The sequence below is a fragment of the Branchiostoma belcheri genome, unplaced genomic scaffold, assembly GCF_001625305.1.
Source record: "Branchiostoma belcheri isolate BF01 breed outbred unplaced genomic scaffold, Haploidv18h27 scaffold36, whole genome shotgun sequence".
Classification (NCBI taxonomy): Eukaryota; Metazoa; Chordata; class Leptocardii; order Amphioxiformes; family Branchiostomatidae; genus Branchiostoma; species Branchiostoma belcheri.
The window spans coordinates 1,788,119-1,796,631 of record NW_017803976.1 but is presented as its reverse complement, the minus strand read 5'-3'; the positions used below and the strand labels follow the sequence as shown (position 1 = coordinate 1,796,631).

The window sequence follows — 8,513 nt, the reverse complement described above, 5'->3', positions numbered from 1 at the left end:
CTTCTGTTCTATCTAGTGCTGAGGTCACATTTCCAAACCGGGGCCCGGCCGGGCAGTCTTATGGAACGAAAACTACGATTAAAAGACAAGGAAACACAGAAAAGTTTTCGATAATAATCAAGGGCACTATTCCTGTATATTCTTGATATGAATTGTGAGTTTTCGTTCATACAAACAGCCCGGTCGGGCCCCGGTTTGGAAATGTGACCTAGTCCTAGGCATCAGTTCTCCACCCGACACCCTTGGCGGGCCCCTATGGCATAGCCGCTATGGTATTACTACTACATTTGTACTATTAGTGCCAGAAGCCAAACCCGTGCCGGGCCAGTATGACGTATCAAGACGACCCACATTTTGCCCTACATTCCATTGCTACTCTTGGTTAATATATATAGAATACAACACGGGGTATTCCGTATCGCCCGAGGTATCGGCCCGACCGCGATCCGACTCGCAGGAGACCCCATACACATACCGTTTATAGTAACTAGTAACTAATGGTGACCACCGTTATATACTAACTAATAAGCCAAGAGGCTATCTTCACATCCTAGGATGTGACCGTTATTAGTAACTCAGTTCCTTACTAAGGAAGTTAACGGCCGGACAGTGTTGCACACGCAGTTATATGGGTAATCAGGAGTATTTTCTTGGCGAGGTCACCGGGTAGATGACCTCTTATAGGTCGGTAATGGCCGCCATTTTTGATCTGACTCGGACAGTTTTTACTAGTATTCAGGATGAAAATAAACACCAAGGCTGCTGCCACGAGATGTTTTTAATACTGTTAACGGAGTATTATTATAGCTTAGTTAAAGTACATGTACTTTCATGAGACCATCGACTGATGCGAAACAACGACGGGCAGATTGCCTTTCGACTTTGTGGATGGATGTTTGTTTGACCCGATCCTTCGTCTTTTCGCCAACAAATCACGTCCAACTTTGATAAGGCATGTTATATAGGTAGGTATTTCTTGCCTGTTTTCACTGTACATATCGCCGTAGTTTTGAACATCTCAATATTCTTTTATTTCTAAGCAGATTCTGTGGGGTAAAAGCGAGTCAATAATATATATTGTCGGGCCATATCCACACTGACTAATCTCCAAGCAGATGTTTGGGGGAGGGGGGCTAGACAGTATCAAATTGGCCAGTCTGGGGAAATGGTTACAGACTGGCCAATTTAATACTTGCAGATTATCCATTGACTTCCTGCTTGGCTGGCCCATTATGCAATGGTTTAAACTAAGACACTTACAGGAGACCAATGAATAAATATTATGTAGGCATCCCATCGAATACATATAAGTATTGCCTCATTTTCCCCACAGAATCTACTTGCAGGTTAAAGATTATTTTGTTTTCCACTTGGAGATTAAAAATTATTTTGTTGAGCTGATTTCGAGTTTGATGTTATTTATAATTGCCGTACAAAATTATATCAGATTTGGCATAATTTGATGGTTTAGATTAGAATGTGAGAGTGGCAATATATTGACCTGTTAGCAAAGATAATGTCGGATGTTGTTAGTTAACATTAATATCAATACCACAAAAGAAAGATCAGTTATCCAGATGATGACACTAATTACATGTAACAAGTTACATGCTACATATCCTAAATCATACATGCATTCATTACCATATCTCTAGTAACAATATCAGTTTGAAAGTAACTTCAGTTTATCCAATCTATCATGCTTGGGGCATGCTGTCTTCGGGGCTCTAATAGTTTTCCCCCTGTCCAGCTCAACAGACCACCCGGTATATTTGAATGATATGCCGCACACCAGGAGTTGATTCGCCCCTCCACAATCGAGGTTCAGCAGCCCTGAAGAAAACCCGCCCAGCCACCTGGATACCAGGTTAGTGTGAAAGACTTTGTTGGTACTAGTTCTGTGGAATCATGTGGACCAGACCGGGTAGCAGATTCCGACTACCCTAGCTAGTTGTGCTTGTCAAATATATGGTATCGGTATAGCAGCGGGATAAGCGCCCTTCGGTGTGTGCACGCTAGCTAATTATAACTCAGCTTCTTCTGTCCAATTGCTAATTGCCAAAAAAAAAGAAAGTTAATCTGAGGCATTATCGAACTTCAGCCACCAAATTCCATCCACATTTTCAGAAAAAAAAGAAAATTGCAGAACCCAGTCGAAAAACATATGACTTGTTTGTCTTCCACCGACTTCAAAAAGAACTCAAACATAACTACATGTTGTATTATAATATTCATACCCCATTCATATACCTTACTAAGGCTTTGTACTAGTATGCGTACTAGTAACCGGTTGAAGTCAGTAAGGGGAATAAGCTGGTCAAAACCCCATGCTCTGTACACTTGGGACGACCTCAGCTCCCCTATTCTATCTACTGAGAAGAACGTCGCCTGGCCAATATGTAAACCTTTACTGCAGATTTTCTTGCAGCACATTGTTTCTGATATAATTACACACCTTTATGATCTTGGTCAAGCAAGAAGACAACTGCCCTGTAGTACCTGTTGACTTAGCGGCTGGATTTCCTAGACCTAGTCTTTTGTCCCATTCTCCTTGAATATAGCCTTGAGTTTCCCAATGTATGAATCCACCCCCCACACACAATCTCCACCACACACACACATACTACTGTACACACACGTGCGCACACACACACATGTACACACATACTATTGTAATGTACACACACGCATACTACTGTACACACACATACATACTACTGTACATACACACACACATATACTACTGTACAGACACACACTACTGCACACACACACACACACACACACACACACACACACACACACACACATACACACACACACACACACACACTACTGTACATACAAACACATACTACTGTACATACAAACACACACACATACTACTATACACACACACACACACACACATACTACTGTACACACACACACACACATACACATACTACTGTACATACACACACACATATACTACTGTACAGACACACACTACTGCACACACACACACACACACACACATACACACACACACACACACACACTACTGTACATACAAACACATACTACTGTACATACATACAAACACACACACATACTACTATACACACACACACACACACATACTACTGTACACACACACACACATACACATACTACTGTACATACACACACACATATACTACTGTACAGACACACACTACTGCACACACACACACACACACTCATAGTATACACACATATATACAGGGTACAGACAGGTCATATTATTTGGATTACATTCAGTCATGTCTAGAGTGCTAATGGAATATAAATACATTCTGTACGTACTTAAGTGTATATAAACTAGATCAACATTTCAGACAGCATAGTATACGTATGAATCTGCTGCATAACTAAATCACCAGCTTAAAATTAAGTATAGAAATCCAGTACAGACCTTCTCTAGTCTGCTACAGAGCAACATTGTAGCAATGTTTGTCGGCAAATGTAAGATTTTTCTCACAAATTGCTGAAATTGTGGGTGTACTGGGTAATGTTTTGCTTATTTAACAGTCAACCCTGATTTTGACTGTAGTGGTATCTGCCAAAGGTTTTATTTGTTGCATATCTAAGAAGATCATGCTGATAAATTGCTGCACTTAAATTTCCTTACTCCTATACAGAGAGGGGGGAGTAAATGAAGGCTACTGTTACACATTTACAATCACATCAATGTTTGTAAAATCTTCACCACCACGGGTCATGGAAAAGCATCAGATTCAGACATACTTTTGTAACTGTTCTTCAATTTGCTTATTCTAATGTGCTGATTGATGTAAACATAATTCTAGGTTTTTTGATCACTATATATCATCTCCTTGCATGACAGAATTATTACATGTGCATGATATTATTATTACTCTGTTTTTGTAGTTTTATTTGTAGAAACTGAAACTCATTATTAGCCCCACTGTCTGAAATCTTTGATTTTCATATTCAAAACATTGTCTGCATGTAAGTCATTGAAGTAGGCAAGTGAAAAAATACAATGAAACAGGCCTAGCCTATATATCTTAGTTTTCTTACAATAGTACTTGTACCATAGGAGCAACAGAGTCAACATACTAGACTAGTTTGTATAATACCAGCCAGGGTCACTGTAAGCCAGGAAGTTTTTTTATGGTTTTGTTTTGCACAAGAATTGACAGTACTGGTATCTTAAGTAATTATGTTTGTTCAGGTTGATTTTGATGCCAGGTTTATGTTTAACTCTAAGTACAAGAAGCTTAAAGCTGGTGCATGATTTGACATTCTTCCCTCTTCCCGTCACAGGTGCCAGACGTCAACATACAGCTGAACTGTGGATACCAGAAAGCAGACCACACTGGGCCACCTCAAAGTCCTGGCTAGCTATATCTGTATCTGTATCTGTATAGCCGGTATAACCGCCTTTCGGCATAACACACCATGTAGGAACTGAGCTTTGAGAAAACAATGGCAATGAAAATTTGTGGACACAAATGCAATTTATAGTACTGTCACAGGTGTGAATTATTGTCTTATGACTACTGTATGTGATCACATATTATTTCCCAAGAACTACTGATACTTGTAACCTTAAGCCAGCATTTTCATTGTCAGTTTTTGTATGAATATGAGCAGATTAAGAAGTTCTTCAGTAATTCATACGTACATGTGTTGAGCGTGCCTTCTCATAGTTATTGTTATTATATTCAATTATAGAAACATGTTTCGTTCCACCGAGATAGATAACATAACTACAAAAATTATATAACATTTTGAATTAAGATGAACTAATGTTTATTCCATCCATAATTGATAATGGTAGCTATTTGTGCAAACTTCTCTGATTGAAAAGTGCCTCAGGTTCATGAGTTTTCTCAGAGAACACTACATTCCCTACTGCATGCATGTTTTGTGGACTCAATGCGTGGCTTGTGCCACAGAAATTTGCCCTTCTGTACATCACTGACCCCTACGCTGTGAAAAAAATCTGGTGAGAACCCTGTATTCTACTTGGTCTCCATTAAACATATGGAAAAACCATATGAAACAATAGGTTTGAGGAGAATGGTGAACATTGTAACAATGCTTTGAACATGCATGTACTTGTACCAATGAGGGAAATTTTACTGCATTACATGTGTGCATGAAGGATTTCAAAGCTTGAATTGAAAAATCACTTTGCAGTTTATTCCCCTAATGTGAAAAAAATTGATTGAAAATCACTTGTAGCCCAGGTGCTTAGTGGTCATTGTGTGAATTATGTTGGTATCAGATTAACCATTCAGTGAAGAAGTTCCTAATCTTGTTTGTGATTGTTAACCCTTGTCCTGCTGGCAATTTTTACATAATATTTTCAAATAATTTCATGTCTTAATCAGGTCACAGACCCTTGACTTTTTTTGGCCCGCGGTGGCGTGGTTACTTCCGCATTCGTTGCGTTTCGCTGCGGTGTGATGCGTTGCACGAGAAACACCCCCAAATCGTACATATACAGGGCACTATATAGATGGTACTGTATGTGCAACCCATATATATATGGGCTCCGCAGGACAAGGGTTAAGGAATGGCCACATTGCAGGAACAAAGTTGAGCTACTGTAGAATCAGTCAAGTCAGGTTTAAGTCAAAGTAGTTTGTAGTATTTGTTCAGTCTTATGACTCCAGTACATGATGATGACCCTGTGGATTATTGATATGTGTAGCATTACGAGAAAGGTAGCTGAAAACACTGGTTTCACTGTCATGTTTGTCAATGAAATCACACAAATCTTGCTTTTCAGATGTTGTGTTGAGTGTGTATTTTCCTAGTTATAATATGATATAAAATGAGACACGTTGTATATGAACACAAAAGATCATTTCATGAATTACAGATGAACTAGAGTTTATTCACAATAGATAATAGTAGTTATTTGTACAAGTTTCCCTGAGGCAAAAGAGGGTCTGTTACACTGACTGAACAAGGTACTGACTTTAAGTAGAAGCTGAAACCTTTCCATAAAGTCTCTTATCATTGGTTCACGCCTATCAGCATTCATTTTAGTGCAAATTTATCATCTCTGAAAGTCAACAAAATAACGGCATTATCCTGTACACCCAAAAGTCTTACGAACTCGTGTAACACTTAAATAACGGTAAGCGTAGTCAATATAGGCAACTGAGGGGTTGATGAGCTATAATGATTTCACAAATTACACGTTTGTCTTTTCTCACCGAAATATGACGTAGATCTGTGATATTCCATGATTTTAGCATATCGATTCAGTTATACATGTACATGTTCATGTGTAATCATTAATAGATATATCATCCAAATTCAGAACGAATAATCCAATTAAATGCTTGGTGAGATAAAGAGTATCACCTAATAGTATGCGCTCTGTGCGACCTTGAGCGTTCACGCGAGATGGCGTCCAAAATACAGACGATTACGATAATTTGCACCGCATGTAAGCGTTTTTCTTTCTTAAACGAATATCTCACGTCGTATGTAATTTTATAGATTTATACAAGGCAAGGCTAATATACTTATCTAGCTGTCCAGTTAATAGATAGGCTTTTCTTTTATATTCCTTGTGAAGATACAAGGTATACACGGCATGCGATTTAATCTCTAGATGGTTAAATGATAGTAACTCCACAATGAATTATTGTTTCGATATGAGAATTTGGCTATCGGCTATCAAAGCATTTACAAATCAGTCCCAAGAATTTGAAAGAAATCCGTGGAGTTCTAAGCGCGCTATGACCGCCGAGATATTGCGGTTTCCTTGTGGCAGGAAGACGTCCTCCCAACATTACAATTCTAGGACCGCGTCGCATCACCCTGGTCGCACAGAAGACGTGCGCTTTCATTCATAAAACGAGTAGGGTCTTGTATATCGGGACAGAACTCTCACAATACCAGGCTGATGTGCTGATCTAGCTGTGCTGTCAATAAAACTGCTAATGATGCCTTGTAAAAATACAATCTTCAATTGAGATGACATGTGAACTGTGATATATGAAGTAGTTATGGAAGTTAATCTCCAAAAGCTTTAAAGATAGTTAACTCAAAAATAAATTGTGATATCGGCATGGGATTTTGGGCATGGGGTGGGAACGCATTTGAAAATTAGTCACTCAAATTTGAAAGAAATGCGTTGAAGTCTTAGCGAAATATAACTCCCAGACCTCTTGGCAAGGAGGCGTCGTCCCAACATTGCGTTCCTCATAGACGATTTTAGGATCGCATCTCACAGAAGTGCGTTTCCCTTCATAAATTGATAAGGATTTTGTATATCCGGTTTAAACTTGCACAATACCAGGCTGATATACTGACCTGGCTGTGGTGTTAATAAATTTGCTCTTCCTTCATCTTTTGTGAGAATATAGACCATTCACCTGTCTCTAGTTCTAGGGGCGCGAAGTAGTAAAACGCGTTCCTACCAAGAAATCTTTAGAGCCAAATAGATCACGTTACAATCAACACAGGTACACCATATTTTGGACACGGATAGCCTACGATACTAGATAACTTTGAACAAAGTAACTTTGACCGTAACCCAAACCGTTCGTTAGTAATTAGACGAAAACCCGTTACAACTCCCCCATGCGATTTTGGTTCAAAGTGCAGCAAATAAATATTGGGGGAATTCAGGACAATTCCGCAACAAAATTGACTGATAATCACGTAAGACAACCATTATTGGTTAATCTTACAATTCCATCACAATTCCATCTTATATTTTAGTTGTAACACATTAAAGATAAATCTAGATATCCTGGCGAGATGCAGAGGAACTGCAGCAAAATAATATTTTTTTTCAAGAGATTGCTCAGGGGGGGCTCCCTTATCAATATTTCTCAACGAAACATACATATCTGACCTTTGCATATCACAGCGAACCCAACAATACCACTTTTTACAAAATAGCTCTGCGTTGAAAATTTTTCATCATTAGCATATAAAGCGCTTTTCTTTCCAGGTCCAGCCCCCCCCCCATCAATATTTCTCAATGAAACATGCATATTTACACTTGGTGTATCGCAACAAACGCAACAATACCAATTTTGACGAAATAGCTCCGCGTTGAAAATTTGTCGTCATTAGCATAAAAATCCCTTTTCTGTCCAGTGGGCCCCCCATATCAATATTGCTCAACGAAAGTTACATATTTGAACTTGGCGTATCGCAAAGAACCCCACAATACCAATTTTTAAAAAATTGCTCCGCGTTGAAAATTTGTCATCATTTATAAAAATCCCTTCTCTGTCCAGGGGGCCCCCATATCAATATTGCTCAACGAAATTTACATATTTACACTTACTTGGCATATCGCAACGGACCCAACAATACCAATTTTTAAAAAATAGCTCCGTGTTGAAAATTTTTCATCATTAGCGTAAAAATCCCTTTAATACTGCTTCTTTATGCACCACAGCTACCCCCCTCCCTTCAATAAATGCCTAGGCCAGCAACTAGTCCATTGTTTCCTCCCTGAGCCTCTTCAGGCTTTTTCATTAAAT

General features: G+C 39.0%; 1 protein-coding gene and 1 long non-coding RNA gene across 2 annotated transcripts in view; one reads left to right on the top strand and one right to left on the bottom strand.

Annotated features, from left to right (window-relative positions):
• The window catches only part of LOC109476124 (soma ferritin-like), an 18,608-nt gene that overhangs the window by 4,993 nt on the left and 5,102 nt on the right, over positions 1-8,513 (bottom strand). The window lies entirely within an intron of this gene.
• On the top strand, positions 477-5,310 carry LOC109476125. The gene is made up of 3 exons (XR_002140594.1): positions 477-965; positions 1,751-1,867; positions 4,312-5,310. It is a non-coding gene; the product is annotated as an uncharacterized LOC109476125 (long non-coding RNA).